This window comes from Primulina huaijiensis, chromosome 1 (genome assembly GCF_012295235.1).
Source record: "Primulina huaijiensis isolate GDHJ02 chromosome 1, ASM1229523v2, whole genome shotgun sequence".
In the NCBI taxonomy this organism is placed as follows: Eukaryota; Viridiplantae; Streptophyta; class Magnoliopsida; order Lamiales; family Gesneriaceae; genus Primulina; species Primulina huaijiensis.
In genome coordinates, this window is record NC_133306.1 from 15179798 (window position 1) to 15206363 (window position 26566).

General features: G+C 38.6%; 1 pseudogene; it reads left to right on the forward strand.

The window, feature by feature from the left end:
• The first annotated feature begins 3260 nt into the window (after positions 1–3260).
• Positions 3261–9962, forward strand: LOC140963905 (protein CHLOROPLAST IMPORT APPARATUS 2-like; annotated as a pseudogene).
• Positions 9963–26566: the final 16604 nt, after the last annotated feature.

Below are 26566 nucleotides of genomic sequence, written 5' to 3' on the forward strand. Positions count from 1 at the left end.
TCTGTTCCACAATAGCCAATCCATGCCTAATATGATGTTGAACTCTGGCATCGGCAAGACAATCAGATCCGCATAAACAAGGTTGCCATGAAGCTCCAGATCTATGTCTCGGATCACATTGGTGGCTGCCATCTCCTCCCGAAGGCAGTACCACTGAGTAGGATACATCTAGCCCAACGGTCTTCACTTTGAGAAAATTCGCAAAGACCTCAGAAAGAAATGAGTGAGTATCCCCTGAATCTATCAAGGCTTTTTTAGCTGAGCCAGCTATGAAAATTCTCCCTGAAAGGTTAGAACACTAGGCTGAACCCAATAATCACAAAACTAACTTATAGACATGCAAAGGCCAAAGTTCTTCTAACTTAAATTACCCAAAAAAAATAATACTGAGTAGAGCATGCAATCCTATCGCGATACTAGGTTCAAAATCTCACCCAAAACATTAAATCCCAAATATAAATTTAAAGCTTAAAGGTACCTGTCATAAGCATGATCTCCGGGTTCGTCTCCGTAGCATGGAAAGCAAACACCCTGCCTTGGGTAGGCAGATTCCTCTGAGGGCACTGCGGTAGTATGTGGTTTGTGCTACCACACTTGTAACACTTCCCTGAGCCGTACATACATACTCCAGCAGGGCGGCGTGTGCACTTGGGATAGATCGGATGCTCAATAGGCATAGGGACTGCGCGTCCCCGCTGCTGCTGCTGTTGCTGTTGGCCTCTGTTTCTGGGCGGGCCACGGAAAGGCCTCTTATTCTGCTGCTGAGGAGGAGGGCGGTGTGGTACCTGGACTGGGCGCTTGCCCTGGCGATCTCTCTCGATATCACGCTGATCCTGCTCTGCAGCTAGAGCTCTGGAGACAGCGACCTCATAAGTAGTTGGGTCAGACACCCTAACATCACTGCGCAAGATCGACCGTAGACCCACCAAGAAATGCATCAACATCGCTTTAGCATCATTCGCGATCAGGGGCACAAAATGACAACCCCTCTCAAGCTTACGGATGAACTCCGTAACAGTCAGATCTCCCTGCCTCAGGCTCATGAATTCCGTGGTCAACCTTGTGCGCACTTTCTCAGTAAAATACTTGGAATAGAATACCTCCGTAAAGCGTTCCCAACTCAGTGTAGCCAAGTTCAGGGCTACTGATGCTCCTTCCCACCATAAGCGGGCATCTCCTCCGAATAAGTAGGTGGCACAACGAACTCTGTCTGCATCTCCAAGCTCCATAAACTCGAAGATAACCTCGAGCGACTTGATCCAGCANTGCATCTCCAAGCTCCATAAACCCGAAGATAACCTCGAGGGACTTGATCCAGCACTCGGCAATCATGGGGTCCGTCGTCCCTGAAAACTCCTTAGGACGCATCTTCATGAATCTCTCATAAATAGCTTCGGCCCCTGTCGGCCTAGCTGCCACCGCGGCATTGTTCCCCGCAAACTGTGCGAAGAACCGGTTCATCCCAGCTAGCATCTGGGCATTCATGTCAGGTGGAGGGGGTGGAGGTCCGAATCCCCCCTGTCCTTGATCCTCACCGTCTTCATGACGGTGCTCATCATCACCTCTCGGGCGTCCAACCTGGCGTCTAGGAGGCATACTGTTCCATATATAACCCATACGTAACCAACATGCATAATTTCATAATTTATTTAAATGTAAACAAATACTGAACAATTAAAATCTGAACGTAAAAATACTTCATGAGAACATGCAGTTAAAATAATTCTGGCTTTAAATAAAATGCATGAATGTAAAACTTACAGACCGAAGACGTGACTTCGTGAGCTTCTCGAGGTCTATAGTAGTACAACACTTTATAGAACCATTGCTCTGATACCACCTGTAGAGGCCTCTAAATTTGTTCTTGAAAATTTGCGGAAAAATTTAAAGATTTTCTTTTTCATTATTTAAAATGCCTCTTTCATAAATAAACTGATAAAAATAAAGTATGATGTTCAAAATAGCAGCGGAAGTAAATGTTTGTTTGCAAAATAATAATTTAAAATAATCCAACAACGAGAAAAATGTTTGAGCCTAAAAATAGTAAATACTAAAAAATGAGGTCCTCGGGTTCCACTACTGCCGACCCAAGCTAGCTCACTGGTCCCCGCCCTCGGTTCTGACATCATCAGTACCTACAACAATCAAGTTTAGTGAGTCTAAAGACTCAGCATGCATATATCGTAAATAGCAAGTAATAATAATAAAATCGCATGCAAGGTGAAAATACCATGTCATGAGTAAATAAAATAAGTGCATAACTGAACTGAAAATCGCATCATGAATAATTAATATTACGTGCATAACTGAACTGAACTAAACTGAATGTAGTAAGAGAAATGTTTGCTCCGTAGAGCCCTATCATAAAATAACATGTAATAATTTTCTGTTGAGATTATGTTATACGCAAGTGGCCCCATGAACTGCACTGAACGTAACTGACCGGTAACTGACGACCGGGTGAAATAATGTACGTCTGATCAGACTAATGCCACAGTATACTGGGTGGGACCGGTAAGTAGCCACCGGGATGAACTAAACTGAAACGGTAAGTGACCACCGGGTGAAGTAATAATAACAGCGAAGTGGCCCCAAGCAATATCACATAAATCTCAAAAATGAATATTTTACATTTTTCACGTAATATAATTAAATACAAAAATTAAATATCCTGTATAAATTTTACCATAAGGGTTGGACCGTTCCCAGGCTCGCTGCGACCTAATTATGTCATGAAAATATGCAAATGATTTACTCGACCAAACTTTGTAATTGAGTCCAAAAACGAGACAATTACGTCCACTGACTTAGTATTTAATCATGACTCCGAGCCAACCCGAATCAACACCAAAACAACGTTTAGTCATGATTAAAATACTCTTAAAAATGATGAAATAATGCTCCTAAATTTACAGTACTCGAAATTTAGTGAATGGAGGCCAAAAACGTGAAACGCTCTTTCGAGAGTCACTTTGGCACATTGCACCGTAAATTCTCGTACGACCTCTAAAATGATCCGAATCACAAACGGCCAAAAACATGACCTTCCCAACTTGATGAGGTACTGTACAGTCCATGGCCATAGGCTAAAAGTCAACCAAGAACCCGAAATGCACCTCTGAACCGCAGCACAACTTGCTGTCCAGAAATTACAGCAGCCGCTGTTGCGTTACCATGCTTCGTTTTCGAGACTATTGGCCATTGGGGCTTGAACCACCGCCCAGAGCCTCTTCTCAAAATCCCAAGGGTTGGCTTGAACCATGGCTAAGGACCCTAGGCCAGCACCATTCATGCAACAACCGAAAACAAACCACACGTTCCACCCGAGAACCAAATCTGCGCATGCGGGGTGTCTTGCTTGTTTGCTGTCAAACGCCGGATCCAATGGCTCTGAGGTTAAACATGGTCCATGCTAGACATGCTAAGGTGTTGCATGAGTCATGGCTATGGGCTAGAAGCCAACCACGATCCACTTGGCACCATAAATTCGAAACACAACACACACAACAACAACCAGAATTTTCAAAACCGAAGGGACTGTTCTTATTTTGTTTGAAAACCGATGCAACCATGGACCAAGCCTGGAAAGGCCGACTTGATCTCGTCTTAGACATAACAAGGAGATGTTCTAACCATGGCTATAGCCCCTAGGGCAGCCAAGATCAGTAACACCCCCCCTTGATAGCAAAAACAGAAAACGAAGCACAAAGTGACACCAAGGAAGAGTTGCTGTCATTTTTCCTTTTCTTGAGTGCATGGGGCTTGAACTAATGGACCAACATGATCCTAATACACCCTAGTACGTGTCTAGGTGCAGCCTTGGGAGCCTAGGATCGAGCCACCCTCCTGAAGCAACAAAAACATCAAAACCGTGAGGTGCACAAGTGAAGGCCGAAATCTGTGCAGAATTTTCTTGTGTAGTTGCTGTAATATTTCGGTTTCCTCATGAAAATCAGGGACATGCGATGTTTAAAAATCATATTATGACTTGATTGAAGAGCAAAAAAATATATATATACATGCCTTGGATTTGTTTTGAAAGAAAAAAACAAACGAAACGACGACGCGGCGCGGAGGAGGAGGAGTGTTCTTCGCTTTCTTGTTTCTACTCGATTTTCTCTCTTGTTTTTCCCTAGCTCACTCTCAATTTTTCTTCTCTGAAAATGATATGAATTCTTGAAAAATGGAGAGGGAGAGAATGGCTAGGAATGAGGGGAAAGTTTGCAAGATAAAAGGAGAGAATAATTCTTGCTATCTATTTAGTTGTGAGAATAAGGAATGAGAATGATATGATTTGATTTTAGGGATAATTTTTGGGGTGCAAGGCCGATTTTTTTCTATGTCAAATAAGGTAGTAAAGTTTGATTAATTGTTAATTATTGATGATTAAAAAGGTGGAGAATTATCTCCAAGAAAAGATTAAGGAATGGTATCAAACAATAGTGAGTTGTCAAACTAAATGAAATCTTTTAAATAAGGGGCCGAAAATTGCTAGCTAACATGGTAGAAATATTGTTTAAATATTAATTAGCGGTGAATAAAATTTAGGGAATTATCTCCCCAAAAATGGATAATGAAATGATCAAGGGAAAAGGGTTGTCAAATATTTTTGAGTCTAGAAATGAGGGGGTCGATTTTTTTATCTAGTTAAATGAGGTAGGAAAATTGCTTAATTATTAATTATTGGGGGATTAAAATTGTGGGAATTAATCTACCATGAATGGATAGCGAAAGATATCAAAATGGTGAGTTGACAAATCAATATTAAATCCTCTAATGGTGGCCGAAAATTGCATGATAAATGAAGGGAAAATATTTCTTAGTTATTGAATTTTAAATCTTTAGTGTTTTATCTACCCATTAAATATTTTAGTGAATTAATAAATTAACTTAGGATAGACATTATTTTGCATGCATGGCTAATTTTTAATTTAAATTACTAACATGTTAAGTTATAATTTATTAAATAAAATAAACCTAGATTAACATATCTCAATTGGTCACTTATTTTAGTTTAGGCTTTTAATTAAATTATTGGATATAAAAGAATTTATTTACTACTTATCTCTAATTAATTAATTAAATTCTTAAACTTTCTTTTGCATTAAAATAAATTAATCTTTGATTTAAATTAAATTTAAGAATATTTTCTTATCATTAAATTTTATCTTAAAAACTCCAACTCCTGTCCAGCCTCACTTATTTAACTGAAAAGATAGTAATTAAACTACTGCGTAAAATAATTAAATTAAGAGAAAAGAATTTAAATCCTCATGCATAAAAATCATTTTAATTTAAATACTATGAATTATGCATGACTTATACGTAGTCTAATTTACGGGTTCTACACTATAGTTGCCAAATTCCAACTCCTTGAAATTTGACTATCTCAACGGGAACACAAAATCCGATGCTTGTGTGACCCTCTAGCCGTGAGTTCACATCTCCATGTGATTCAGAATAACATTTATTCTTATTCGGGTTTACCTTAGTTAACTCCATTCTTTTCATCAACTCCTTGATCAAGAATATCAGAACTCATTTTTTATTGCACCCATCGAATCATGGTAAGAGCGTATAGTAACATCGCCCCATGATCCCCTATGTATCACTGATAGTGCCTGCAAGAACCTTTAGTCATGGTTAGCGTACAGTACGGTCCTTTCAACACATATATCCCGATCGAATATGCAACCATTGGTACATCGAGAGTTGCATATGAATTCGATAACAATGCGATTTCTCTTTGATTACTAATAGTGGCATGATATGTGCAACTAGGAAAACATATTTCCCTAAAGCACATTTCTTGCTCTGGCCAGAGACTCCTTGCACTGTTAACTCATCAGATCACATAGGATATCTTCACACGTAGACAAACGGTGAATCTCCGACTATAATGCATTTGCTCCTACGTATTTCGAAACTACACCCAACCTCGCCACCTGATGACACTCGATAGAGTCGGTAAACGGATCAAAGTGCATGCTAGTACGTATAGCCCCTACATTGTCCCGAGTCAAAGGACTAATGGTGTGCAAACATAACTGCGGACTATTCCACTCGATAAGTGGGAACCACTTGGATAGTCCGAGGGAGGGTTGTTCAGTGCATCATCATATGATTACTCATCTGTGTGAATGGACATCTCTATGCCCTTACCAATGAAACATGGTGTTTACTCCACAGATGCTAGTCTCGATCTCGAACGACCTTTATCCTTGTTTTAGACGGCTGAATCGACTATGAACCTGTTTAGAATATACGGTATGCTTCCTAATGAGTTTTATGATCTTACGTTGAGACGCAGACCTCATGGTACCTATTGTATATTCAATGACTTTATCTATGCAGCTTGCATGTGTATACAGATAAAATATAATGTCATAATCGAATAAAATCGTAAAATATTATTAAAATAAAGATTGTTTTACATTAGAGTCAATAAAGCCCGAGCCACAAGTTGGCTTGTCGGGCACCTATTATAACAATATACGTGTTTGTATGTATGTATTAGAAAATATAAACTTTTCCATCAAAATATATTACGCATCTTTCTCCTCCTAGATTCTAATTTATTCCAATCAGTATGATATAAACTTTTTAACCTTTTATAATGGACGATATATTATATACAATGGTGTTTATTTGAGAATACTTTTAGTAAGTGTTTTCTGAAAATTTGTATTATAAAACTAAATTGGAAAATATGATAAATATTTTGTCTTTTTTAAACAGGAAATTCCATTAATATATATCAACAATTCTTTAATACAAATACACGAAAATATAGAAGCTGAAAATTGGAAACCATATCTGATTGGATTCTTTTAAAGTTTCCATTCAAATTCCCCAAAATTTGCGAATTGAATACGATGATTTATTTTCAATTTTTGAAAACTGTATTCCATGGTATAAATGTTGTTTGAAAATGAGAGGAAAATTATATTTTTAGTTTGTAATTTACATTTTTTTTAATTTTTGGTCCAGTTAAAAAATGAATATGCATTTTTAGTCATATAATTTGCATATTTTTTTTCATTTTTGGTCTTGTTAAGGGTGTATTTGTATTTTTTTAGTCCTTTAATTTCTATTTTTTTATTTTTAGTCATGTTAACGATAAATTAGCAATTATAGTCACATAACTTGCATGTTTTTTTTTATTTTCGGTCTTTTTTAATCGGAGTATGTCGTGTTTACTTCTAGATAATATTATGAAAAAATCCCACAACACATGCAAGTTTTCTTTCAAAAATCTATGTCAGTATCCACGTCTGCAAAAAAGGGACCAAAGCTGAAAAAAACACGCAAATTATAGGATTAAAAATGAAAATTCAGCGTTAACATGACCAAAATGAAAACAAAAAAAATGCAATTTACAGGATTAAAATACAAATTCACCGTTAACATGATAAAAAATGAAAAAAAAATATGTAAGTTACAAGACTAAAAATGAAAAATCGCTGTTAATAGTACCAGAAGTGGTAAAAGTTCAAATCACATGAACAAAATGTAATTATCCCAAAAATGTGTTATTTCGTTGAAAATTTGGTGGAAATGACATTTTTGAAAATTTAATTGCACTTGCACAAGAAGATTTGAGTTGGAGGGATGCATTTGAAATGAAACTCATGTGTGTGTATTTTAAATTCATCGTAATTATCATTTCATATACATAAATTTACAAATTAATGGATTTAAAATTCACAATGTTCATCCAAACAATCAAGTTGATTTGAAATTCATAGCTTTAAATCTCTCAATTACCCTAGTTTGGAATTTCTTATATAACATATTTTTTGGAAAGATATTCATCTTATTTTGAACATTTCTCCCCAAAATAATATCTTTCTACATATAATCATTGTTTTGAATTTTTTTATCATTATAAATTGCAATACCTTTTCATATTATATTATTGTTTTTTTTAAAAAAAAACTCTAGAGAGAAAAAGGTGAAAAATCTCAAGCCGACATTGGATTCTAATTATTCACTGGATTCTTTTTTTTTTTTTTTTTTTTTTTTTTTATTACAACGCACGCTTGGGAGGGGATGGAACCCGGGGAGGGAGCCAGCTTAAGCTAGTGGATGAGACCATTGGACTAAAGCCGGTCTCAATTATTCTCTGGATTCTAAGGCTTCGAAGTTCTACCTTTTCATATATTATTATTATTCAATTCTAGTTATTCATCATATCGTCGCAAATTGAACCTTTCTATTTGGTTTGGTTCTTATACTGAATAAAGTACTACTCTCCAGGGTTAAGGTTCTTGGATTTTCCCCTTTCCCAAGACACATTTCATCTCTTCAAACTCTTCTAGGCCCAAAATTTCTGACCAAAATTGAAAATCCCGTATCTGAAGTCCTCTGTTTTAGCTGGCCTCAATCCATAAATTACAAAAATTCCAGTTCTTGAATTGGATTATTCACCAACTTTGTTCTGCTTTTTGTTTTAGTTTGCTTGAATTGTCTTCTTTTTTAAGCTGAGGTGGCAGAGCCTACAGATAAGATCTTCTCCATCTTCAAGTCTCTCATAATCCACCAATTCCCCGCTTGCAATCTCAACAAGAAAGCCAATAACCCCAAGAAAAAGGCCTAACCAAACTTGCAACGAAGCAACATCCATTCTTTCCACAGCTTCTCCAAAAATTTTCCCCAGAAAACACCTAAAAAATCCTTGCAAACTCACAAAATCATCGTTTGAAATAAAGAATCATTTCTTGTTGGAACCATCGGAGATTCTTATGCGGCCTTTCCAAGTGATCGATATATCAGGATTCTTGCTACCAATTTTCGAAAGACCTCGGTTCCTTATTCTGCCTAAGAGTGCTGAAAAGTCATGCCAAAGTCCGGGAGAGATTGATTCTGAGAGGAGTTCCCTAGAAATCTGCGATGATTCTCGCCAAGATTTTGATGCAGAATCAATTTTGGATGGGGAGATTGAAGAAAGGATTGATAGTATAATGGGAAACTTGAAAATGAATAAGGAATCAGCTACCGATACAAATCATGACAAAATTTCTCCAATCGAGACATTTTGCTATGGTTATCCTATTGGTTTGGGAGTTGATTATGGATTTGGGTTGAGAAGGGAATCGAGAGCAATGAGAAATGTTGACGAAGAGGATGATTGGTGGAGATTTCCTAGTGTAAATGTTCTTGATATCAATCCGAAAATGGGGGAAATTCGGATAGATAAGAAGAAAAAGGTGGAAATCAAGAATATAGAATCATCCAAGGAGGATGCAGCCTCAAATACTATGCCAAACCAAGAAAATTTCACTTGTAAAAGGGATTAAATTTTGCGACGGTTTTTGTTTAAACCAAAAGGTTGCTCTGTCTGCCATTCTTTTCTCCCAACCATTTTGCGCGTTGTCCAGTCTCCTTCGCCTCCTAGAGCGTCGGCCAGGTGCTGTCTTCCCCATGGTTTCGTTCGGCTCTGCTTTGTCACTTGTGTCGACGTTTTTCCTCCGGTTATATTTAGCGTTTTGGAAGGTGTCGAATGGTTGGGATTAATTTAATGTTGTGTTCTTTTGAGGTTCTTCGCTTGTCTCCTTTTAATTAACTGAGCTACCAAATCAAATACTTTGGCATTCTACCATTTGAGCAATTAAAACTCTCGGCCAATTTTTTTTGGAATGATTCGTTTGTCATCTTCGATTAAGTATGTTGCATCTGGTTTTAACGCTTGTTTGTCCCTGTGCTGAGGGTGTTGATGATCTTATTGATTTCGGTTTCATTCTAGGCTCTTCGCTTTTGTCGTTGCGATGTTCTCGCTTCCTGGGCTCGGAAAGAGTTTCCTAGGTTAGTTCACTCCTCCTGTTTTTTTCCGGCTTCATTGCTTTCGATTTGTTATCGGTGTCCTACGTTCTGTTTGTTCTTCTTTTCATTGGACAGAAGTCATTGGGATTTTGTCCTGCTTTCGGTTTGCTCTTGTAACGCCCCGAAAATTTATAAGTCCACGCGAATCACATGCACACAAGTTATTAAATTCTCTTATATTTTAATTAAATATTTTAATTGTATGAATTAATTATGTTGTGCATATTTACATATTTAAAATATATTTTTCTACATGGTTGAATTAAAATGTATTTTTAACGGTTATTCGAGTTGCGATCGAGGAACGGAGATCGATGGCTGAAAAAAATAGAAAATGTTTTTATTAAAGAATTATTTTTAATTATTTAAAATATGAGGGATGCTTTTTCTTATTTTTGAAAAAAAGAGTTTTGAGGTGATTTTATATGCCGCGACGTAAATTTTATCGGTGTTGGATTTTCAACAAAAATACGAACGTTTTGGCAACCCGGCTAATAAATTCACAAACTTATTTAAACAAATATATTTTTAAAACTTTAATTAAGCACTAATGGGACTAATTAACTCCACTAATGGGCCTAGTCTTGTTTAGTGATTAATTAACTATAAAATATTTAAAATCCCTACCCTAAACCCCATAATTCCCACGCCCTACACTCCCTATCAAATTGTAAAATCCCTCCCCAAGCAACACCACGACACACACATCTTAAACAAGTAAGGAAAGTTCGAATATTGCAAGGAAAATCAAGCCAAGGTCGTTCGTCGCCGTTCTTCTCAATCGGCAACGTTTATTCGTGCGTAAATTACGCAAAATCACGCCATATATCTTTTTTTCTCGTCCATCACATCATAGTATCGTTTTAATTTCGATTGTATGAAAAGCATGTTGTGCATATTATTATTTTCGAAATATTAACCACCCATATGTTAATCTCATGTCTTCATGTTCCAACTCATGTTGTATGCTATTCTAGGTGCTGCCATGATGTTAAGATATGATCAAGGGGGGTTTTTACATGTTTTAGAGGGTCATAGACACACACAAAACGCTTCACAACAAGGAACAAAAAGATAGAACCAAACTTCTGTCAATGGGACTTAGGTGATCGGTTTAAGGGTGTTAGCGGCTAGGCTTGGGTTTCGGTTGGACCAGGGCTTGGCTTAGGGTGTGTATGAGTCAAGGGTGGAGTCCTAGAAAAGCTAGGACTCGAGTATAGGGCTCGGGAAGGCTAGGACTCCCACTCGAGAAGGTTGCTGCTTCACGCCTTGGTGCAGCAGGGCGCAGGTGTCGTTGCGGTTCTGCCAGGGGTCACGGGTTGGGCTAGGGTGTCTCACTTGGGACCTAGGTGGGTGCACATGGGTCTGGTTCGGAAGCTGGGTCGTCGGCTAGAGTTCTAGGCGTTCAAACGTAGAGTCAATGAAAGTGAGGACTCTCGGCCACAGCAAGCACGTAAAAGGGTGTTCGGTTTTGTGTCCTAGGTTGGGTCCTAAGAGTCCAGTAGGGTCTAGGGAGAGGCTGGCTAGGGGTTGGTTCGAGAGGGCTCGAGCTTGGCTCGACAAAAATCCATCATTGCTCGATGGTGACTCAAACGTAGGTCTAGGGTTTTCATTCTATAAAATAATTCGAAACACGGCTCACGGGATTCGAGTCGTGGTTCAAGAGGGCTAAAATAATATAAAAAATCTAAGTTTTTAATTTAGAAATTTTATATTAAAGTTTGAAATTTTTCGGGATGTAAAACGCCGTAAAAACGAGTAATTAAAGATTAACTGAAAAGTCTAGTATTTAAGGTAAATAAAATTATGAAAAATTTAATTTAAGCTTAAATAATTATTTGGGACATGTTAGAGTCAACGAAATCAAGAAAAAGTCAAAACCGAAAAATTTTATGTCTAGGGGTAAAACGATCATCTTACACCCAAAAAATTAGTAATAGTCATGGAAGTGCTCTGAATGCTGTTTTGTATGCTAATATGATTATTTCAAAAGTTATGAATTTTTACATGTTAACTTATGATTTTTAAATGTCCATGGATTTTTATGATTTGAAGTTGACATTTAAAAGATATGTTGTATGTTTGGTTTCAAAAACAAATATTATATGTTATGCATGATTTTTATAAAGTGATGAAATGTAAAACGTTGAAGGAAGTGAAGTAATTGTGACAATTACGATGTTATGTTGGAGATATCGTGAGGGTTATGGTCCAGTGGGAGCCCGACGATCGTATTTCCATTGAGGATATGGGGATATGAATGGGGATATCGTGAGGGAAAAGACCTCAGATGGAGCTCATTTATGGGAGAAGGCCCAGAGAGAGCCCGACGATCGTATTTCCATTCAATGAGAATAGGCCAGGGATCAGTTGACCGGTGAGAGTGTTGCTGATGTCCCATGTCGCCCAGTACTGTGGTTAAATGTAGATGGATCCATCGAATTTTTTGAGGATGAGGAAAGTCACAATTAACGATCTGAATTCAACAAAAAGGAAAAATGATTATGTTCATGATAAAAGGATAATTATGTTATGAAATGAGGAAAAAGAAAAATATTCATGTTTAAAGTTTATGCATCTTCATGAAAATGTTATTTTTACGTAAAAATATTTTCACTGTTACATATGGTTTATATGTATTATTTGTTATCAAGATTATGATGTGTTGAGTCTTTAGACTCACTAGGTGTGATGGATGCAGGTGATACTGATGTTAATATTACTGGAAGACTTGATGGTTGATCTTGCTGGACTGTCGGTGCACACAACCCGAGGACTAGCGCTTCTATTTTCCGCACTTATAATTTATGATAAAATATTTTTAATACCATTTATTTATGCTTTTGAGTGTTTTGAGAGGATGTTACTTTTCATGATTATTACTTTTTAGGTTGGTAACACTGGATGATTTCATGCTTTGATTACTTCATTTGATTTTTCAAATACTAGTTGGGGATTTATTTCAAAAATGGTGTAGAATATTTTATAAAAAATATTTGTATGTATTTGGTAAAGTTTCGGCCTTAGTGAGTTAGGTTTTTTTTTAAAAAAAATTTCTAGTACATTTTAAGCAAAAAGAACACCAGACATTTAAGTTGGTATCAGAGCAAAGGTCCTGTAAAAGGTTGTGCCACCATTAGCACCAGAAAGATCATTCATCAAGCCTCAAACTTGTAAGTTTAAATGCTTTATATGATTTTATGATGTTACCTGCATGACCACATGAATTATATGTTTGCGTCACATGTTTAATAGCATTATGAGGATATATGATATGTAAAGGCCCGTATTTCGTATTCATAAATTTGCGGAATTATTAAAATTTTTCAAAATAAATAAATAACTTGCCCAATTTATAAAATAAACATGTAAATAATTTTAACTTTAAAATAACAGCGGAAGTCAACATTGTATTTCAAACAACAATTTAAAAATAATCCAACATGTTAAAATCAAGTTTGAATGATAAAAGGTGCATAAATTAAATCATGAGGTCCTCGGGTTTACTACTGTTATCCCAAGATCGCTCACTGGTCTCCGCCCGCGGTCTCGACCTCATCAATACTTACAACAATCAAGTCTAGTGAGTCTAAAGAATCAACATGTATATATCGTAAATAACAAGTAAATATATCAAAAAATCGCATGCAACGTAAAAATAAAGTATCGTAAAGCGTACGGTGAAAATCGTATCATGAATAATTATAACTACGTGCATATCTAAAAATCATACGTGAAAACTTTGCTCAATAGAGATGTGTCATATCATATCATAATTTTCTGGTAGAGATAATGTTTCTAAACAAGTGGCCCGTAACATAACGTGAGCGCCTGATCAGACTAAACCACAGTATACTGGGCGGTAGAGATCAATCACAGCCCTTGGACTGGATGGCCGTGCCCATACATAATCATAAACCGGTCGTAAGTCACCGGGTGGAGAGGTCCTCGTTTGTTCCTACCGACTTCCAAACCCATAAGCATAAGGTGGCCACAAGACATATAGCATATATCTCAAAAATAAACATTTTATATTTTATGCAAGTAATATAATTATACCCTTATTTTACCGGATGAGTTGGATCGCTCTCAGGCTTGCTGCGACTTAATTTTAATATGTTACACATGCAAATAATCTTATCTTGACCAAAACATTAACAATAGAACCAAAAATGAGACTATTAGGACCAACCACTTGATTTTTAATCATGGTATCGTACTAACCCGAACCAACATTAAACCGACGTTTAACCATGATTAAAAATACCCCAAACATACTGAAAAACATGCATAAGAATTGCACAACACGAAAATAGGTGAAAGGAATCCAAAAACATAAAATACTCTTTCGAGAGTCATTTTGGCACCTTTCACCGTAAATTCTCGTACGACCTCTAAACTCGACCAACTCACAAACGGCCAAAAACATGACTTTTTTAACTCATTTAGGTACTGTCCAGTCCAAGACCATGGGCTAAAAGCCAACCAAGAACTCAAACAAGCACCAAAACCGAAGATGAAAGTTGCTGTCAAAAATCCAGCAGTGGCAACTTGTGTGTTTGTGGTGTAAACTCTGAAATGTATTGACCAATGGCTTGAACCACCACCCAAGGACTCTTACCAACATTCTAAGGCATGTCTTGGACCATGGATAAGGGCTAAAAGCCAATCACAACCCAAGCAACCGCCTAGAACAACCACAGCATACCAACCGAAAGCATCACTTGCTGTGTAGTGAGTTGTATTGAATCATTTTACTGTCTTGTCTCGTTCCAAGGGCATTTGATCGACCTTGGCTCGATCTGGACATAATGGAGAGTTGTATGAACTATGGCTATGGGCTAGAAGCCAACCATAATCCAAACAACACACCAAAACCGAAACCACATTAACACAGAAACTGAAAAGATGAAAACCGAGTGACTCTTGCATTGTTGATGTAAAAATCTGATGGATCCTTGAACCAAGCTTGTAAAGACCGATTTGGTCACACCCTAGACATGTTAAGGGAGGGTTCTAACCATGGCTATAGCTCCTAGGACAGCCAAGATTCGAACACCCCCTTAGACAACTCAATGACAGAAATTTTGACACAAAACTGTAACTCATGGAAATATTGCTGTCAATTCTTTGTTGTGCGTGTATGGACGTGAACCATTGAACCAAAAACACCATAACACATTCTAATTTATGCCTAGAAGCAGCCTTGAGTGCCTGGAACCGAACAACATCCTGTAAGCAACAAAATCCAGCAAAACCGTGAAGTCAAGAACAAAAAGCCGTGAGTGCTTTGTGCTGGCTCAGTACAAAGTTGCTGATATATTTCGTGTTGTCTCATAAATCTTGATCATATACAGTTTTAAAATATCTAATATGACTTGATTGAGGAGCACGGGAATAAAATATACATGCCTGGAATTTGTTTAGACAAAAACAAATCAATACGACGAATACGAGCGACGGAACGAAGTTGGGTTTCTTCTTTGTTTCTGTTGCTGTTTTTCGTGATTTTTATCAGCTGCTTTCTTCTGATAATTTCGATCATATGAATGTAGGATGTGTAGGTAAGGAAGATGAATGTTATAAGTGGTATTAAAGGTGCCATAACATACATTAAAATGGGAGTTACAAGTGAAGGAGTTGAATGGTTTTTGAATTGCTTTTTGATTCCCTTGCTGCCGATTCCTTTTATTTATTTTGCTGCATGTTTTCAATGATTTGCTTAGTAATTAGTTGGGGAGAAATGAGGTGTAATATTGTGTTTGAATTACTACTAATTAGTGAATTAAAAATGGGAAATGAATACCCCATGAAGTGCAATTAAGAATGGTTTGAATGGAGAGTTATCAACTTTTGAATTATTTTAAATGTTGGACCCAAAATTATGATTACTAATTTGCATGATATTTTATTGTTTAAATCTTGTATTTTAATTGCTTAAAGTTTAGCACCGTTATTATATATTTTAGTGAATTTACACATTAACTTTAGGATAGATTATTGCATGGCATTCATGATCTCAACTTAAATATTCAAATGCTATGATTAATTTCTTGAATATATTATACTAATTCATCCCCATATGTTTACATATTTTTATTTAAGCTTTAATTAAATATTAACATAAAGAACTTATTTATTAACTTAGCTCTAATTAATTTAATAAGTCCTAAAACAATTTTTTTTTTTTAAAACTTAAATTAAATTTATGAATATTTTCTTATTATTAATCTTATCTCAAATCTCCAAACTCCGGTCCAACCTCACGTATTTATCCTGAAAAGATAAAACTAAACATCTACTTTTAAAATAAATAATCACTTCATATTTTCTTAAAAATTAATTTTTAATTTAAATAATAGAAATTATGCATGACTTATACGTAATCTGATTTTCGGGTTCTACAACTCTACCCCCCTTAAAGGAATTTCGTCCCCGAAATTAAATCTTACCGAATAACTCGGGATATCGACTCCTCATCTCTGGCTCAGATTCCCACGTAGCTTCCTTCTCCGAATGATTTAGCCACTTGACTTTCACTAGCTTGACCAGTTTGTTCCGAAGCCTTTTCTCTTGTCTGTCTAGGATTTGCACTGGTCTTTCAACATAAGACAAGTTCGGATTGAGCTGCAACGGTTCAAAGTTCAAGACATGCGATGGATTCTCCATATACTTCCTCAACATAGAGACGTGGAACACGTTGTGTACTCCGGCCAGATTCGGCGGAAGAGCAACACGATAAGCTAATGTCCCAACTCTGTCGAGGATCTCAAATGGTCCAATGGATCTCGGACTGAGCTTTCCTTTTTTCCCGAACCGCATGACACCTTTCATTGGTGCAATCTTCACGAAAACATGGTCACCAACAGCAAACTCTAAATCTCTCCTCCTCTGATCTGCATAACTCTTCTGTCTACTCTGAGCAGTCCTCATCCTGTCACGGATCTTGAATACTACATCAGCAGCCTGCTGCACAATCTCCGGACCCAACTCTGATCTCTCCCCTACTTCATCCCAATGAATAGGAGATCTATACTTACGACCGTACAGTGCTTCGTATGGAGCCATACCTATAGACGACTGAAAACTGTTGTTATAGGTAAACTCCACCAACGGTAGTTTTGATTCCCAACTCCCGGAGAAATCCAGAACACACGCACGAAGAAGATCCTCCAAAATCTGGATAACTCTCTCTGACTGCCCATCTGTCTGTGGATGAAAAGCCGTGCTAAACAACAACTTCGTACCCATAGCTGAATGTAGTCTCTTCCAAAATGATGAAGTGAATCTAGGATCTCGGTCAGACACGATAGAAACGGGAATACCATAAAGTCCAACGATCTCCCGGATATACAACTCTGCATACTGAATCATGGAGAAAGTCGTCTTAATAGGCAAGAAATGAGCTGATTTCGTAAGACGATCTACAATCACCCATATAGCATTCGACCCTCTTGCTGACTTCGGCAAACCGACAACGAAGTCCATGATGACGTTCTCCCACTTCCACTCGGGAATATGAAGAGGCTTGAGCAAACCTGCTGGTCTCTGATGTTCCGCTTTCACTAGCTGACACGTCAGACACTCGCATACACATCGTCTGATATCCCTCTTCATTCCTGGCCACCAATATAATAATTGCAGATCTTTGTACATCTTCGTACTCCCTGGATGAATAGCGTACGGTGACATATGGGCCTCAGATAAGATATCCTCTCGAATAGAATCACCGCTAGGAACCCATATCCTGTCTCGATATCTCACAATACCGTCTCTAACTGTGTACAAAATACTGCCCTTGGCCTCATCTCTCTGTCTCCACTTTGCCAACTGCTCGTCTGCTAACTGTCCACTGCGAATACGGTCAAGAAGAGAAGACTGGATCGTCAAAGTAGATAGACGAGGAACTTTACCTCGAGGATACGTCTCTAGATCAAACCTATGCATCTCAAACTGAAGAGGTCTCGAAACCACTAAATGAGCCATCCCTGCGACCTTCCTGCTCAACGCATCCGCAACTACATTAGCTTTGCCAGGATGATAGCAAATGTCACAGTCATAGTCCTTCACTAGCTCCAACCAACGCCTCTGCCGCATATTCAACTCTTTCTGTGTAAAGAAGTATTTGAGACTTTTGTGGTCGGTAAAGATCTGGCACTTCTCTCCGTACAAATAATGCCTCCAAATCTTCAATGAAAATACTACGGCTGCCAACTCTAGATCATGGGTAGGATAATCCTTCTCATGAATCTTCAACTGACGAGAAGCATATGCTATCACCTTCCCATGCTGCATCAATACTGCGCCTAACCCGAGTTTCGAAGCATCGGTATACAAAACAAAATCTCCGGGTCCTGAAGGCATGGCCAACACTGGTGCTGAAATAAGAGCTTGCTTCAATGTATCGAAGCTCTTCTGACATTCCTCGCTCCACACATACTTAACATTCTTCTTCGTCAATGACGTGAGTGGAACTGCAATAGAGGAGAATCCCCGAATAAACTTCCGATAGTATCCTGCTAGCCTAAGGAAACTACGGATCTCTGATGCATTTTGCGGCACAACCCAATCTCTGACTGCGGCAACTTTCGCTGGATCTACCTCAATACCATTGTTAGAAACGACGTGGCCTAAGAACGCCACTTTCTCTAACCAGAACTCGCACTTGCTGAACTTCGTGAATAGCTTGTGCTTTTGTAAGGTCTGCAATACTGTGGTCAGATGTCTGCTGTGATCCTCTTGATTCTTTGAGTAGACCAGAATATCGTCTATGAATACTATCACGAACGGATCAAGATACGGCTGGAATACGCGATTAATGAGATCCATGAAGATCGCTGGCGCATTCGTCAAACCGAACGGCATCACAAGGAACTCGAAGTGGCCATAACGAGTCCTAAAAGCAGTCTTGAGAACATCAGCGCCTTTCACCCGCAACTGATGATAACTGGAACGTAGATCTATCTTGGAGAATACTTAAGCTCCTTTCAATTGATCAAATAAATCTTCAATCCTCAAAAGTGGGTATTTGTTCTTCACTGTACATCTGTTCAGCTCCCGATAATCAATGCAAAGCCTCATCGACCCATCCTTCTTCTTCACAAATAAGACTGGCGCGCCCCATGGAGAAAAACTCGGGCGAATGAACTTCTTGTCAAGAAGTTCCTGAATCTGCTTCTTGAGTTCTGCCATCTCTGTCGGTGCTAATCGGTACGGTGCCTTTGACATCGGCGCGGTACCTGGCATAAGCCCAATAGAGAATTCCACCTCTCGCACAGGTGGTAAACCAGTGACGTCATCAGGAAAAACATCTAGAAAGTCTTTGAGAATAGGAACATCAGATGCTGTCTGTTTGGGCGTCTCGGGAACAGATACAAGAGTAGCTAAAAATGCTCGGCACCCTCGGTGCACGAGTTTCCTAGCCTGGACATAAGGTATTATACGCGGTAAATTAAAATACCTGTCTGGTTCAAATAAGAATTGTTCCATCCCAGGCGGTCGGACGAGAACAGATCTCTGCTGGAAATCAATCAATACTCTGTTCCTCAATAGCCAGTCCATCCCAAGAATGATATCAAATTCAGGCATCGGCAGCACGATAAGATCCGCATACACAAGATTACCATGAAGTTCAAGGTCTATATCTCTGATCACATTAGTAGCTGTCATCTCCTCTCCAGAAGGCAATGCTACTGAATACGCTATGTCTAGCACAATTGTCTTGATTTTTAGAGAATTTGCAAAGGTTCCTTAAATGAATGAATGAGTAGCCCCTGAATCTATCAAGACTTTCGTAGCTGAACCGACTATAAAGATTCTCCCTGAAAGATTGGAATATTATGCTAAACCCAATAGTTTTACAAGAATTATGCTTATAGACATGCAAAGGTCAAAGTTCTTCTAACCTAAATTCCCGTAAATAACACTGATTAGAACATGCAATCTTATCATACTTCTAAGTTCAAAATCTTAATCCAAAACATTAAACTTCAAATACAACTTAAAGATTTAGGATACCTGTCATGAGCATCATCTCTGGGTTAGTCTCCGCAGCATGGAGAGCAAAAACTCTGCCTTGGGTAGGCAGATCTTCTGAGGACAATTCTTCAATATGTGGTCAGTACTACCACATTTGTAACACTTTCCCGAACCATACATACAAGTCCCAGCATAACGACGTGAGCACTTGGCACAGACTGGATACTCCACTGTCCTCGGGACTGCCCGTCCCTGTTGCTGCTGCTGCTGCTGCTGCTGCCCTCTGTTCCTGGGTAGACCGTGGAAAGGTCTCTTATTCTGATGTTGCTGCTGGGGAGGAGGTGTGGTGCCGGAAATGGTCGTTTACCCTGACGATCGCGCTCAATACCATTCTGGTCTTGCTCTGCCGCTAGAGCTCTGGAAACAGCAATATCATAGGCATTAGCGCCAGCCACCCTAACATCACGGCGCAAGATCGGCCGCAGACCATCCATAAAATGCCTCAATTTTACACCAGCGTCATTTGCAATTAGGGGTACAAAGTGACAACCCCTATCAAATTTACGGATAAACTCCGTAACAGTCGTGTCTCCCTGTCTCAGGGTCATAAACTCCCTGGTCAACCTGGAACGCACCTCGTCAGTAAAATATTTAGATTAGAATACCTCTGTGAAGCGCGCCCAGCTCAAAGTAGCCATATCCAAAGTTACAGTTGCTCCTTCCCACCACAGACGAGCGTCTCCTCCAAACAGATAAGTCGCACAACGAACCCTATCTCCATCTTCAAGCCCCATGAACTCGAAAATAACCTCAAGGGATTTAATCCAGCCCTCTGCAACCAAAGGATCTGTCGTCCCTGAGAACTATTTCGGCCTCATCTTCATGAACCGCTCACAGGTAGCTTCAGGCCCCGTCTGTCTGGCTGCCACAGCGTTGTTCCCCGCAAACTGCGCGAAGAACTGAGTCATCCCAGCTAACATCTAGGCGTTCATGTCTGGTGGAGGGGGTGGAGGTCCCTGCCTCTCTTGCCTCTGACCCTCACCGTCCTCATGACGGTGCTCATCACCACCTCTCGGGCGTCCAACCTGGCGTCTAGGAGGCATACTGTTCCATATATAGTCCATACGTAACTAACATGCATAATTCCATAATTTATCTTAAATTTAAATAAATATTGAAATAATTAAAAATCTGAACGTAAAAACATTTCATGAAAACATGCTGTAAAAATAATTCATGTTTTAAATAAAATGCGTAAATGTAAACTTACAGACCGAAGACGTGACTTCATGAGCTTCTTGAGGTCAGTAGTAGTACAACCCTTTACAAGAACATAGGCTCTGATACCAACTGTAAAGACCCGTATTTCGTATTCATAAATTTGTGGAATTATTAAAATTTTTCTAAATAAATAAATAACTTGCCCAATTTATAAAATAAACATGTAAATAATTTTAACTTTAAAATAACAGCGGAAGTCAAGACATATAGCATATATCTCAAAAATAAACATTTTATATTTTATGCACGTAATATAATTATACCCTTATTTTACCGGATGCGTTGGATCGCTCCCAGGCTTGCTGCGACTTAATTTTAATATGTGACACATGCAAATAATCTTATCTTGACCAAAACTTTAACAATAGAACAAAAAATGAGACTATTAGGACCAACTACTTGATTTCTAATCATGGTATCGTACTAACCCGAATCAACATTAAACTGACGTTTAACCATGATTAAAAATACTCCAAACATACTGAAAAATATGCATAAGAATTGCACAACACGAAAATAGGTGAAAGGAATCCAAAAACATAAAACACTCTTTCGAGAGTCATTTTGGCACCTTTCACCGTAAATTCTCGTACGACCTCTAAACTCGACCAAATCACAAACAGCCAAAAACATGACTTTCTTAACTCATTGAGGTACTGTCCAGTCCAAGGCCATGGGCTAAAAGCCAACCAAGAACTCAAACAAGCACCAAAACCGAAGATGAAAGTTGCTGTCAAAAATCCAGTAGTGGCAACTTGTGTGTTTGTGGTGTAAACTCTGAAATTTATTGACCAATGGCTTGAACCACCACCCAAGGACTCTTACCAACATTTTAAGGAATGTCTTGGACCATGGCTAAGGGCTAAAAGCCAACCACAACCCAAGCAACCGCCTAGAACAACCACAGCATACCAACCGAAAGCATCACTTGCTGTGTAGTGAGTTGTATTGAACCATTTTACTGTCTTGTCTCGTTCCAAGGGCATTTGATCGACCTTTGCTCGATCTGGACATAATGGAGAGTTGTATGAACTATGGCTATGGGCTAGAAGCCAACCATAATCCAAACAACACACCAAAAGCGAAACCACATTCACACAGAAACTGAAAAGATGAAAACCGAGTGACTCTTGCATTGTTGATGTAAAAATCTGATGGATCCTTGAACCAAGCTTGTAAAGACCGATTTGGTCACACCCTAGACATGTTAAGGGAGGGTTCTAACCATGGCTATAGCCCCTAGGACAGCCAAGATTCGAACACCCCCTTAGACAACTCAATGACAGAAATTTTGACACAAAACTGTAACTCATGGAAATATTGCTGTCAATTCTTTGTTGTGCGTGTATGGACGTGAACCATTGAACCAAAAACACCCTAACACATTCTAATTTATGCCTAGAAGCAGCCTTGAGTGCCTGGAATCGAACAACATCCTGTAAGCAACAAAATCCAGCAAAACCGTGAAGTCAAGAACAAAAAGCCGTGAGTGCTTTGTGCTGGTTCATTACAAAGTTGCTGATATATTTCGTGTTGTCTCATAAATCTTGATCATATACAGTTTTAAAATATCTAATATGACTTGATTGAGGAGCACAGGTGTGGGGACCCGGACGCTAATTCCATTCTTAATCATCATTAGGATCAATTTACTCATCAAGTAATTAGGGTCATCAATTTTTTTTTTATTGCGGAAAGTAATGGAGTCAAACTGCTATACATATCAGTATAAAAGTAGAAATCTGATACAACATACAAACATCTCAAACTAAGGTTCAACAACTAATGTCAAGTGTCAAAACCCTATATACACCAAAGTCCGTAGTCTCCACTCTATCACGATCTCTTTCCTCATCTCCTCGACCCTGATCCTGTCCCACTTGTTGTCATGTACACATACAAACAAGACAACATCCGGATAACTCCGGTGAGAATATAATCCCAATATAAATCAACGAACATGCGATAATATAATCAATATAAAAGCATGAAGTAAATATCATAAATAAATGTCAAATCTGAAACATGAATCCATATAAAACTGTAAATAAACTCGTGACTCCACACCTCAGACTAGACTCAATCCTAGTTTAGGGATCCCGGTTTCCAGATGATGGCATTCCATATCGAATATCCGTGATAGAAGAAACTCCAATTCTAATCAACATCGATATAACCAAACATCCAGTGTCTTGACCTATCCGTCACAGACCTTAGCACTTTCGCTAATACACTATCCTGTAACGGAGTGCAATGTGCCAATGACGATTCCATCACTATCCGGCACTTCTGTGACAAGATTACTCGTCTAATACTCGCCTATAATATGCTTCCTATAAATAAATAGAAACAAACATATCAATTCAAATCAAGGCATCTAATAACAATTAGTATGTGATTTAGGGAAACTCAAGTATGTCCTACTCGAGTCGATCTCCCAATACCACATTGACTTATACCTTTCGTTCGTAGTCTCGGTCTGAAGCAATATCAGTTCTGAACTCAAGACCGTCTCTGTAAATTTGAAATGATATATCGAGAATCATAATATCAATATTTCATTCTCAAATCAACACTGAATCTGATTAATATGAATTAATTCAAATCAACGGTGTAACGGTACAATCCCGATATCCCCGTCAATACAATATCACCAGCTATCCCTTACAAATCATAACCCATATCCGATACAATTTGTAATCAGTCTATAATCCAAATCTGTCCAATCTCAATCAATATAATCAGAAAATCATAACAACTCCATAATCAATCTGTTCTTCAATCCGGTTTCGATTCTACGATGTGTAGTATTCCCAGAACACATAATAATGATCAAATAATAATTTCAAATGATAACAGAACTCAAAAAAACTTACGTCCAGTTGTAGCTGGCGACGAGAGGAGTACGGTACTGTGTCCGGATTCAAATTCTGATAACCGGATCTCGTACAAGCAAAAATCTAAGAATTGAGGAAGCTTGAGGATTTTTCAACTATGGAGCTCGGTTTCTGCTGTTTCTTTATGAAAGAATTGAGAATTTTATACATCCAACAAGCATGGCAATGACAAGTGTCCATTCAAATCCAATATTGCACTTTAGCCCCTGAATTCTTCACTATTTGCAATTCAGCCCTCAATAATTACGAAATTGCCATCCAATAATTACGAAATTGCCCTCAAATTTAAATCAAGTGTTTTTCCACTTAATTACAAAATTGCCATCAAATTTATATTAAGTATTTTTCCTCTTAATTACAAAAATGCCATCAATACTATTTTCTTTTCGGTGTCTCACAGACTTGATAACATCTCAGGCCTTACAATTCTCCCCCTCTGAGACACGATTTCGTCCTCGAAATCTCAAGCAATCATATCACAGGCAATCAAATCAGAAATAACAGAAACTGAAAAAGGAAACTCACATGAGTGGAATAACTCTGGGAACTCCTGTCTCATATCTGATTCAGTCTCCCAAGTAGCTTCTTCAGTTCCATGCCGAGTCCATTGCACTTTCACAAGAGGAATGATCTTTGTTCTGAGCCTCTTTTCTTTTCGATCAATAATCTGAACTGGTTTTTCAACATATCTCAGTGATTCATCTAGTTCGGCCTCGTCTGGCTGAATAACATGTGAATCGTCGGGGAGATACTTCCGCAACATCGATACATGAAAGACATCATGTATCCCAGATAAAGAAGGCGGTAAGGCGAGTCGATAGGCACGATCTCCTATCTTCTCGAGAATCTCATACGGCCCAACATATCTTGGAGACAGCTTCCCTTTCTTGCCAAATCTGACAACTCCTCTGAGAGGTGAAATCTTCAATAATACTCGGTCTCCTGCCTCAAATACCAATGGTCTACGTCGAACATTGGCATATTTGGCCTGTCTGTCTTGAGCTGTCTTCATTCTCTTCTGAATCAGCTTTACCTTTTCAGTCATTTCTCTGATCATGTCAGGTCCAATCTCAGGAACCTCAGAGATGTCGTCCCAATATAGAGGGGATCTGCACTTCTTTCCGTACAACGCCTCAAAAGGAGCCATTTCAATACTCGTCTGATAACTATTGTTGTACGAAAACTCACAAAGTGGCAATGCCTCCTGCCATCCAGTACTAAAATCAAGTACTACAGCTCTCAGCATATCCTCCAAAGTCTGTATCGTCCGTTTTGACTGTCCGTCAGTCTGGGGATGATATGCGGTACTCAGATATAACTTCGTACCTAGAGCCTGCTGCAAACTCTGCCAAAAGTGCGATGTAAACCGAGGATCACGGTCTGAGACAATCGACTTCGGCACTCCGTGTAATCTGACCACTTCCTTGACATAGATCTCAGCCATCTGGTCATATCTGTACGTCATCTTGTACGGAATAAAACATGCAGATTTGGTCAGTCTGTCAATCACAACCCAAATCGCATCAGAACCTCTGGAGGAACGCGGTAACTGTGTCACGAAATCCATGGAAATGTGATCCCATTTCCATTCAGGAATAGATAAACTCTGCAATAGTCCTCCGGGTTTCTTTCTTTTAGCCTTCACCTGTTGGCAATTCAGACATTTGGCTACAAATTCAGCAATATCAGTCTTCATTTGTTTCCACCAAAACTGTCTTTTCAGATCGTTATACATTTTTCTTCCCCCAGGATGAATGCTAAAACGACTTCTGTGCGCTTCTGTCAATATCTGCTGTCTCAAATCCGAAACATCTGGCACAACAAGACGATTATTCACATACAGTACGCTATCACGTACCTGATATTCTGACTGATGACCTGATCTGACCATCTCAATCGATTTCTGCACTTTCTGATCAACTTTCTGAGCCGTTTTAATCATCAAAATCAGCTCTGGTTCAGCTTGAATAGCATACAGTCGCAATGGTCTACAATCTGTCTCAAATACCAATCCCGACAAACAGCTATTTTCAATCAAATTGGAAACACCTATCGTCGATAAGGATAAAGAACATACCTTACGACTCAGTGCATCAGCTGCTGCATTCGATTTTCCTGGATAGTACTTGATTTCACAATCAAAATCTTTAAGCAAATCAAGCCATCTTCGCTGTCTCATATTCAACTCAGACTGTGAAAACAGATATTTCAAGCTTTTATGATCAGAATAAATTTCAAATTTCTCCCCGTAGAGGTAGTGTCGCCATATCTTCAAAGAAAATACAATTGCTGCCAATTCAAGATCATGAATTGGGTAGCGAATCTCATGTGGCTTCAGCTGTCTCGAGACATAAGCAATCACATGCCCTCGTTGCATCAACACACAACCCAAACCTCTGTGAGAAGCGTCACAATAAACAACAAATCCACCAGTACCTGAGGGGATAGTCAGTATCGGTGCACTGGTCAATCTTTTGTTCAACTCAAGGAAACTGGTCTCACACTCCTCAGACCACACAAACGGAGCATTCTTCTGAGTCAACTGTGTAATCGGTTTGGCAATGCTCGAGAAATCTTTAATGAATCGT